General features: G+C 45.1%; 1 protein-coding gene across 4 annotated transcripts in view; it reads right to left on the bottom strand.

Annotated features, from left to right (window-relative positions):
* Positions 1-7,740: 7,740 nt before the first annotated feature.
* Positions 7,741-10,721, bottom strand: part of ZWILCH (zwilch kinetochore protein) — a 75,582-nt gene continuing 72,601 nt past the window's right edge. For 2 of the 4 annotated variants that reach the window (XR_005823463.1, XR_005823461.1), the window contains 2 exons: positions 9,188-9,343; positions 7,911-8,040 (listed from right to left, as the gene is read on the bottom strand). The gene's annotated coding sequence lies outside the window, so the exon portion shown is untranslated. Of the gene's footprint in view, positions 8,041-8,973; positions 9,091-9,187; positions 9,344-10,721 lie in introns of all 4 variants that reach the window. The other 2 variants (XR_005823460.1, XR_005823462.1) reach the window with 2 other exon arrangements.

Below are 10,721 nucleotides of genomic sequence, written 5' to 3'. Positions count from 1 at the left end.
AGTCACAAAACTCACTTGGCAACACCGTGAATTGCACCCGTACTAATTAACAACCAGATAGGGATTTGAATAAAAAACCCACCTGAAGTTCTGCAGAACTGAAGCATCCAAAATGAAAGGCAAGAAGTCCAGTCCTGGAACGACCCCCAGTCCCTAGATCCAGTTTTATTACCAAGATTTGCCACAGGCTTTGGAAAACAGTTGTCACAAATGAAGTAAGGATACTGCAGCCTAATTCACTTCTGAAGCATTTTCATTGATACTATTTCATGAAGTCATGTAGAGGATTTAACTTCTTCCCAGGCCTCTATCAGCACTTATTCAAGTAATGACAAATCTGATTTGTTACAGGAAAAAGTTACGTGTATCTTAACCTCATAAGTGTGTCTTAGGATTGAAAAACACCTACTACCGAGCTTCCAGATCCCTTTATAAAAACTGAATACATTGCAGATGACTTATTTGTTCCCACCGTACATGGCCTATCTAGCCTGAAATAGGCTCAGTGGGATTTGTGATGAAATCCTGACTGCTCTGAAGTGAGAGAGACTTCTGTCAGGGACTTCAGGGGAGCTGTATTTCAGTTCTGGAATTTACCTTTCCTTTAGATACACATGCACAGCACTTACGATATGCTCACATACAACCTACCTAGCTAGCTGGCGACAGCAATGTTTTTAAAAGATTTTGCTGCCTCTATTTGACGTTTCATTATACATTTTTCACCACTTATCCAGCATTTTTCATCTTTTCATCTTTCATCACTGGAAAGTGAATCTAATGGGAACGGCAAGACACCTTCGTCCACTGCGTTTTCCAAGGGGACCTAACTTCTCTGGTTTTAACCCCACTTCAGTTGCTCGGCTGCTGCAGAGGGGGATTAGCTCCTTTGCTCTGCTCTGGACTCCTGCAGGAAGGTGGGAATGTGACTTTGTGGATCGGAACAGATCTCAGTCCCACCAGCCACGCTCAGTCCCAGGCTACCTGGTGTGCTGGTCAGCAAGGACGGTGAGCAGGATCTATTTCCCCTCCCTGTGTTGTCCACTAATTCTTGTGCTTCCCCAGCGAGGTGGGGAATTTTCTCAGCCAAAAAGAGATTTCCTCACAGGGAAAACACACAGAGATTAAGCTCAGAGCAGGGGGTTAAGCTGCCCAGTGGCATGAGCCCACAAACCACTACCCGAAGCAGCACTTCTGCTCCCAGCCCCATCCTCCTGTCTCCAGGCCGTGCCATTTTCCTCTCCAAGGCATTAACGCTCCAGCTGGCAGAGATGCAGCCCCTACAGAGGGCAACCAGATGGACACCTGTGTGAGCATCAGCGATTCTTCAAGACAAAATGTGAATCTCACTAAATCTACGGCACACAGAGTAGCCCTGAACTAAGCAGGGATTTCAGGCGATGCCTTAGGATAAGTGAAAACACATGACAGTAATGGCCATTACGGTTTTTCCATGTGCAGAGCCTACATTTCTCTCTCCTTGAACTCGATGATGTTTTACGGACGTAACTACAACTTCTGCCATAACTATTTTATATTTCTTCACTCTCGGTCAGATGGTGGGAGAATTGTTTTTTTGGGTGCCCCTAGTGTAAAATTGCCAAGAATAACTGCTGCCTCTCCTCCTAAAATGGCAGCTGTAGCCCTGTGAAAACAGCCCCGGCGGGTTCCCTTCTGAAGTGACAGCAGGTCTTAATGACATCAAAGGGGACGTGAGGTTTTCAGTGAGGGCTGTTTGTTGATTTTTTCTCCAGTGAAGTGATATTACATGGCATTTCCAACCCTCAATCCTATTAAGTGACAGAACTACCTAATAGCACTCATTAAATAACATAACTTGGTGTCAGAAATTCACTGACAGGCTCATGCAATTGAAGTGGTAGATTTATGCCCTAAACCAACGGGGGTTTGGTGTTATTGTTATTGTTTTTTTAATAAATGTCATTTATTTTAACAGGTGAAAGCAAAAGACCCCAGACAGTTCATGAAAAGGTTATCACCAATCAGAACATAAATGAGCAGAGAAGTGGGTGCCGGAATTTTACATTTAGAGAGGACAAAGCATTAAAAGCCAGTTCATTGCTGTGCTTCTGACCCCTGTCTTCTCTTAGAAATAATGTCTTTGGTGACACCAACCTACACTGCAGTGCTGTCGTAAGGCAGTCACCTGCTGCAATAGTATTCAGGACCTTTCCACCTTTCTGTCCAAGGAGATATCCAGAATTATCCATAAACGAAAACATTCGGCTTAGTTAGCCATTGCTTCTGGGCCCACAGCAAACACAGGTAATAAAAACGTTAAAGTCCCAAACACCACCATCTTCCCTTGCTCTCAGTCAGCTATTAACTGCACATTTTAAACCTTTAACCCAATGTATTTATCTTGTGGAGTGAATGACAAAGTTTGTTAGTGGTCACAGAAATAAGTTTATCAATGATTTCTTGCTTTTTTTTCTTTTCTACAGCCCTCGTCCTGCATGGAGCCCAAAGTACTTTTAACATGCTGATATCCAAGTGATAACTGCAGCTTTTTTAAGGTGGGGATTTGGCAGTGGTTTACATCTGAATGCAGAGAGCTTGAGGTGTAAGAACGGGAACAGCCAACTGTCTGCCTTAGATCTAACTTAACTGTCAACATGCAAAGCCAGAATTAAAAAAACCAACAACAACAACAAAAAAACCTATGAGCAACAATATTACAGTCCTCAAGTGATGCTAGGGATCTCTTGATTCACATTTCATTTCGAATTAACAAGAATTAACTAGAGCACTCATGTGAGCAAGCACTCAACAAAATGCAAAGCAATTCACAGCCCGGGCTAAAGGTCTGTAACTTGCATCCAGAAATCCTCCCAAGGTCTGCCGCTCCACACTGAAATTCATGGTTTTCGTTATTCCTCCACTCGCCCTTTGTCCCCACCCACGCGTCCCCCTAGGTTCCTGCGCCACCTCGGGTTATACGAGTCAGCCCATCTCAGACAGCCAGAAGGGCATTACGGGGCCGCTTTCAGCCAGGACTAGCATTGATCAGATTTTCATCTTGTTGATGCCATGGGTGGTTTTTCATTTTTAGCCCCTGGAGGATGGCTAAGCATATGGGTAGTGCTTTAGAAAAGTCCTCTTGTATTCTTACAGTCTCAAAAGAAACAGTATTGCCACCAGCAAATGCAGAGGCAGAACAGACGACCGCAGTGGCAGAGCCCCGGAACACACCGCTTTCAGCAATCCCCAGCCCTCTGCTCCCTTTTCACCGTGACTTGGCAGCCACGCAAGGACCTAAAGGAGCGGACTGCAAACAAGGTCGATGGAACAATCCCGGCTGCAAACAACTACCTAAAAGAGACGGGGGGTAACTTTTAGCAGAGCTAATCCAGTGATCTGCTTGGCGTGCCAAGTGGTGGCTCTGAACCGCCTGCTGGGTGCCACCTCTGCCATGGGCTCAGCCCTCGCCCCAGCGCTGCTGGCTCGCCGCTGGCCTGACCCTGCAGTGAACTGAGTCAGCTCACGAAATCGGTTGAACACTAACCAGGGGGGAGGACGTTAATCAGCTCCCAAGGAAATCTGAGCACCCGTGCTGATGAGAGGGAGGGGAGAAGCTGCAGCCGGAGGAAGCAGCAAATTGCAGCGTTCCCCGGGATGGAAATGAGCAGCCACAAACTCCTGAAACCAGCTCCGCCACTGAAACCGCACAGCGCACCCTGCACGGCTGCTCGCCTCCCTGGCCCAGGTGAAGCTAAGCTCACATCTTCTGTTGGTGTGCTGACAACCTCGGGTATGGTACGTTCACATCAGGGTAAAACTGATAAATGAAATCAAGGAGACCACAACCTGAAAGAGGACTGTCTGCATCCCTGCCTGCACTGGAACAAAGAGAGATGTGAGTTGTCCCCGGGACAGCCCGTGGGGAGGCACGCAGAGCAGTAACACGGCCGAGCTGGTCTAGCAGCTCAACGCTGCCAAAAGCTCTGTCCCACATCCTCCTCCCCCTTCTCTGCCCCACCACCACTCCCCATCACCCAGTCCTGCCCCCTCCCTTACGCAGGTTTAACACTCACCAGCCCATCGCTAGGAACCCTCCACCTCCCACCTTCTCCAGAAATCCTCACCTTGTTTCCCCCCCCCCAAATGCTCTGCCACAGGTGCAGCGCATCAAATCTGCCTGGCCTGGGTACCTGCGCCAGAAGAGCCCACGGGAAGCAGCAGGGGCGTGCACTCGGGCAGCCAGGGGAGCCTTCCAGTTCCGTGGGGTAAGGGAGTAACGGAGGTGTACAGGGCCCTCTGGAGCTCACCAGGTCCGGTGGCAGCGATGCGCTGCCTGGGCTCGGCTGTGTCACTGCAGCAGGCGGGCAAAACCAGCCAGCAGCCTTCTGGCTCGCCCATCAAACCCTCGCTTCTCACAGTTTGCCAGTGACGGTTTTCATTTTTTAATGGAATACAAATGCTGTTGCAAAAACGACTCCTTTTTGTGCCCTAAAGGAGTAAAATAAAATACTCTTCCTGGAAAACCCAATTAGCAGTTAGATCCCTGACTGCAACGCTTAAAGTAAAGGCCAAATACTCAGAGGAACACCAAAACAATACAGCAAATATTTTTGCAGCAGGAAGAGTTTGGAGATGTTTGTTTACCATACAGTTTGTTTCAACCTGACAGATCCTACAGAACCTATATAAAGACCTCTGATTATTAATAGAGTCGGGCGGCATGGTATTTCTAACCTGTTTATAAACGGTTTAAAGGAAATTACAAATACCTAAAAAACAAATCCAAGTTTACACTGGAAGGGCAGGGAGCTATATTTGTTCTTCCAGTAAGCAGCATGTTATACAAAGCTGAGCTGAGTACATCTGCCATCATTTTACCTGGAAAAAATCAAAGTGGGGAGGGGAGGAAAGATTTTTAGTTTGCCCGTTTTTTGGAAAAGCAAAACAAAGGGAAAAAGCCCATACAGTGTACGAGCCTACTGTACATATGGGTAAGTAGTTTCGGTAACACATACAATGATTTTCACAACATGCCTTGAAAAGATTCGTTAATGTCTTTGGAAACGTGGGAAAGTAATTTATAACACCACATAAAAATGTAATGGAGGGCCCGATCCTGTCACTACTAACTTAAACTGGGCAGAGTCGAGCTTTCAGGCCCTTCCGACAGATTTAAAACATTTTTCAGCAGCCTAGTTCAGATATTAGCAAACCCAGCCTGGCTGGCTCCCTCCACATCCCCACTTGCTAAATTACTCCCCTTTCCTCTCCCTCCCCCCCTTTATTAGAATTTAAAACAAAAATATTTTTTTATGTGTTGAGCATTTGTATATTCGGAAACGGTGCCTGCCTTTTCTCCGTCCTGACAGCTCGGAGCACTGCTTGCCGTTAGCAGCCTGCAAATCAAGAGAGGCATGCCAGCCACATCCACCACGGCCAGAGCAGCCCGCTCTCGGCAGCATCACTGAAACCACCGCGGTTTTGTGAACGTTTGATTTTTTATATAATGCTGCCACGAAAACTGTTGTCTCCTACAGAAGCAGGGGGCGATTCCCAAAGTGAAAAGGGAATTAATTTTCCAGAGCCCTTCGTGATCTGGAAGAAATAGTTTCGCTTTGCCTACACAGTAAGAGAAACGACGAGGATGGACCGAGAGGTTGTATTAGGGGGCCAGCAGCAGCCTCTGAACATGGCACATTTAGAAATGTGAGCCTGTACCAAAGCCAGAGCCTGTCTCTTTCTCACCGCCCCCCAACACTGCATTTCAAAGTGGCTGCTGGAAACACCTCACCTCTGCATGTGGCACGTGAGATTTCCACTGTTATCCTGCAGACCTGGTGCACTTTCACAAAACACTGCTGACTGGACCAAAATTCTGATGCATTTAATTTAAAAAGGAAAAAACAAAACAAAACAAAACAACAAATCAACAGATAATAAATTCTTCTATACCAATGCAGTCTGCATTATAGGGCATATGTGTTACTATCCTCTCTGGATTCCATCTAGAAGGACAGACCCAGCCCACTCAGATCTAAAAGCACCTCACCTGCATTAGGTAGCTAAATACATGGGCAACGACATAGGGTCTTGCAGCATTCACTTGTCCAGGAGTACTTCTTCATCAAATGTCCAGAACTTTTCTGTTTGCATCAACTGATGCCGTTGGTGAACTGAAGCTGGAAACCTGAGGCTGTACACACACAGCAGGACTCTGCCCATCGCACACACCGGCACTCAGGAGTCCTCCAGGCTTCCCCTTTAAAGCCTACTTTCCCTCCGCCATTGATGTGTGTCAAACTCTCACGGCAGCCCAGATGAACCACGGCCTCAGAAAGACTCGGTGGCTCCTTCCGATAACCTGGACGAGGAGGACCAGTAATGCAGGACCCTAGCAAAGCTTCCATTGAGGCAATCCGGCAACGTGCACCACCCAGTTGCAGCATACGGATCAGAGCCTCTCCCAGAGGGCTGTGAACCAGTTTCTGTAGAGCCATAAAGCATGCAGCCTCCCCAGCAGACCTACACGGACAGCCAGTTTCTTTCAGCTACCAGTTGAGAGAACTCTGTCTTTGGAAGCTGCTGAAGCCCCCCAGCTTGTTAACTTTTGTTCTTCTACTGCGTGGTTTGGCTCTGATTTAAATGCAGCACTAACTTCTACGTTCACCTCTATTGCAAATGCCTCTACCAGTGCCTGGCAGTTCTTCACGACATTTTCAAGACAGCTCATCAAGCTAATGCAGCCTGCTATGTCTGTTTCTTCCAGCTTGACGTTACCCACAAACAGTCAAACTCTTTCTGTTCAATTGCTGCAACAACATGGTACAAAAGTTTTGCCATAGCACAGTCAGACTTCAGTAGGAAAGTTTATTTCTTGTGCTTTTTATTACCGTGCTGCCATTTCCCAGCCATAAGCTGGAAATGTTAAATTATAAAAAATACAATATTAACCAACCAATTGAGTTGCCAGTTCTAATTTTGGACAGAAAAATGGACAAAGAAATAATCAAAAACTTACCAAAAAAGCAGATGGCTGGAGAGCACTTCTGGCAGTCATGCTACTCGCACATGGGACCACTTGAGTTTAACAAATCGGACAACAGAGAGAGCACTGAAATGGAAATTGGGGCTCTACTCCATTCAAAATTCTTCAAAATGTTTGTTTTGGATTTGTACCTCTGCTGCAATTTACAACTCTAGATTAGATATAGCAAGAGTAATATTCTTGACTAGAAGAAAAACAGAACGATTAAACCATTTGCCAAGTCACACAGATTGTCTCCCTGTGTACAAGTAATACTGACGTTCCTAAATAAAAACTAGCACTAAAGGTGTCTTTTACTAACACAGCTATAAAGTTCGACCAGCAGTTAGAGCACAAGACACTTCCCTGATTCAAACTGCAAAACTTCTTCAAACAAGTCCCATATCCGCATGTGAACATGTGTAAGTTACATCAGCATGGAAAGGAAAACCACAGAAACTTGAGATTTCACGGTCATCTCCATGCAGCACGGACAAGACACCGATATCTCCCATTGCAAGCAAGATTACATCCCAAATCTGCTGTTCTAAAAGCATGCCCTTTACTGCTAATAAACTAAAGTGCAGTTGTTCCTAACATTTGCCAGCTTTGAGACTTTAAGGTATATGCAATCAGGGAGGGCAAATTACTAAAACAATGTTAGAAATATCAATACAAAGACACACAGATAGTAGATTACCAAAAAAAAGGAAGAAACAAGACTCATTTCATCAGTCTTGCTGTAAGAAATTCGTTGCCTAAGTGTTTAATAGAAAAACATGAAGGTCTTTGTCACTGAGATGCCAGTTGCAGCTTAATGTAAATGTATGTCCAACTATGACATCATCTACCACAACCAAAAATTAAGACGAAAGTTCTCTGGTCTCAAGGACTAGTCACTCACCAGGGAACCGGTGGTTTTATATGCACGCCTTCCTGAAGAATCCAAAAATAACATTTTTCCATAGAGCAGAAATTCCTGTAGTGTTCACGCTTTTCGTTTCAGCAATGTTGCAATCCGAAGTGCCAGCCCTCTGTAATGAGGTAATCCGACAATGTAATTTGTAGTATTTTATTCTGTCAAAATTGATCTTAGTATTTCTATAGCAACTAGATCAAAACAAAAGATGAGGCTGACAGAATAAGTCTCTCCCTGCCACCACCCAGATTTTTATATAAATATATATGTATATATATAAAGCATTACATATATATAAAGTTAACTTTCATGATTCATCATTGAACAACGCTAGAAAAACAGCAGTGGAGAAATAGCAGCACTGTAGGATGACATTTAAAAAGAAATGTTAGCAAATGTGTAAACTGACATCATTAAAATACAAAAAAGCAATTGTTCAATTACCAAACACCCATGAACAGAGTACGTCTTTCCCGCTAGACCCGTCAGGGAAAGGTATTATCCATTTCCAGTTGGGATAGATGGAAATGGATACTGGCTTTTATTGCTGTCATGAGGTAAAGATTATAATACCTTCCCCCAGAAAAAATCACATTTCAACAATTACTGTTAACACGTTAATGTTTAAGAAAATGTGGCTGCATTTTGCTACCTAAGCTCAGTTTTGGAAATACTGTATGCAGTATTCTTGCAAATGTCTGTCAATTTGTTTTAATGTCTTTCTAGGAGCTGAGCTGAGTCCAGACACTGTGATTACAAAACACCTAGGGAACTCCGGATTTGGAGCCCAATCCTATTTCCAACCAACTGATATGATTAATAGTTGCTTTTGAAACAAAAATTGACCTTTTATAGTGGTGGCCCAAAAAGTGTGGTCCTCCTACAGACCACTTCTTCTTCATATCCAAGTAGCTTCTGAATACTTGGTAGATTTCTGTTAGGTGCTGAACACGGATTGACAACCACACACTGTATGAAGCTACACATAAACACCTGCAGGCTCCAGATGGAGACATGTGAAACCCAGAATAGCCACACAGATCCTTACTTGGGCTTTAAGGAGATGATGAACCTCTCCTTTCATGCGACATCTACCTGCTGCTAGAAACCTCCACAGTGCCCAAGAACAATTTTCTGAATCCTGCACAGCATCACTTAACAGCCCCTGAATGAAAACACACAGCAGTGTTAGACAGATTCCTAAAATGGCTGGGGAGGAATTTCTGAGAAATTACCAGCTGGGAAGAGGATGCTATACTCACCTTCATTGTGCTGTATCTCTGCAGGTCCAGCCAGGTTTTTGCTGCTGGCTGCCGTCTACAGAGGTCATCATGTTCCAAGGCTCGCCGTGTCAGCCATGGTAAGCTGCTGTGGCTGGAAGGCAGTTTGGTTTCTTTTCTTGGACAACTGCTACTGCTCTGTAAGAAAAAGAGAGAATGTTTAGAGAAATACTGGCCATATACAAAACCAAACCAAACCAAACCAGAAAACCAACAAACCAACCACTCTTAAAAGCAGGATATACCTCTGATCCTAAGCTGTTGTTCCAGAAAACAGAATTTCCCCGTCACTTAAAGAAGGGGGATATGATGGGCAAAAACTCTTGGTGAATCCAAGAAAAAACGTTGAGTGCACACGTAATTTGAAACATGGGAATATTTCTGCAGGTTAGTCACACTCCCCAAATTAAACACCTTTCACCTGAATAAAGGCCTAAGGCCTTACCCCGTGAAGCACCCTTCCACTTGATAGCGATTCTCTTGAGTGCTGACAGAAATAAACTCAATACTGGCAGGAGCTGTGCTATATATTCATATTTAATTCCCAGAGCCTTCTGTAATAGTTTCTGTCCATACATGGTCTCGTAATTGCAGCATTTCAAAGCTGATCTTACAACCGACTGAGTCCTTGGCATGCCTTCAGATGAATATAGTTACAAAACTGTATTCAACAAACTTACCTTTTTAACCTCAAATCACTGATCTGCTGCTACAGCAGGAGATGTGAAATGCCGATTTAAGCAACGGTGTTTAAGCATAAAAATAACTGAAACTGCGCATTCCTTCCTAATTATCACCGTTTGTGACTGTCAGGGAAGATGTACCTTTTCCCTGTGAAACCCCTCATTACCCCTGCCTCCAGTACAGGCACTCAGCGTCGGCCTTAAAAGCTCCCGTCTGCATCCAGTTTACAGGCCTCGCCATCCTGCCCTTTGAAATGGAACCTCATACAAGGCACATCAGAAAAACCGGAGGAAATTGGAGATAAAAAAAAAAAAAAGATTTAAAAATAAAAACAGTATTTATGTCTCCCAAATGGGAAGTCTGGAGCAGGAAACGGACAGGTATTTAAGCTGATTACCCAAGCAAAGTCCTCTGCCTTTTCAGCAGTGCCATGGTCCCTTGGTAAACCCACTGAAATTAATTAGAGTTCCGCGGAGGGGACGGGGGGGATGGAAAAGATGTCAAATTTTATCTGGAGTGTTAGTGATGGCTGGCTGGAGAGGGGCTCTCAGGCCCGTTAATTGGGCCTGTTGCTCCAACGCCACGAACGCTTTGACGTGAAATGTTCTAATAACCCCGCAGCGCAGGTGGCCGCCGGCGGCGGTGGCTCCTGAGGGCCCGGCCACGCTTGTCTCTTCCACTCAGGGCCCGCCACACTGAGCAGGCGGCCTCGGGCCCGCCGGTCATTAACCCAAATCTTCTCGGGGCGCAGCCGAGCGAGCAATTAAGTAGCCAGGATCCTTCGTGTTCGTCCCAGAAATTCACCCAAATAAAAGTCTTCTGGGCCACGCCG

The sequence above is a fragment of the Cygnus olor genome, chromosome 11 (genome assembly GCF_009769625.2).
Source record: "Cygnus olor isolate bCygOlo1 chromosome 11, bCygOlo1.pri.v2, whole genome shotgun sequence".
NCBI classification, from domain to species: Eukaryota; Metazoa; Chordata; class Aves; order Anseriformes; family Anatidae; genus Cygnus; species Cygnus olor.
This window is presented reverse-complemented; position numbering and strand designations above follow the sequence as displayed.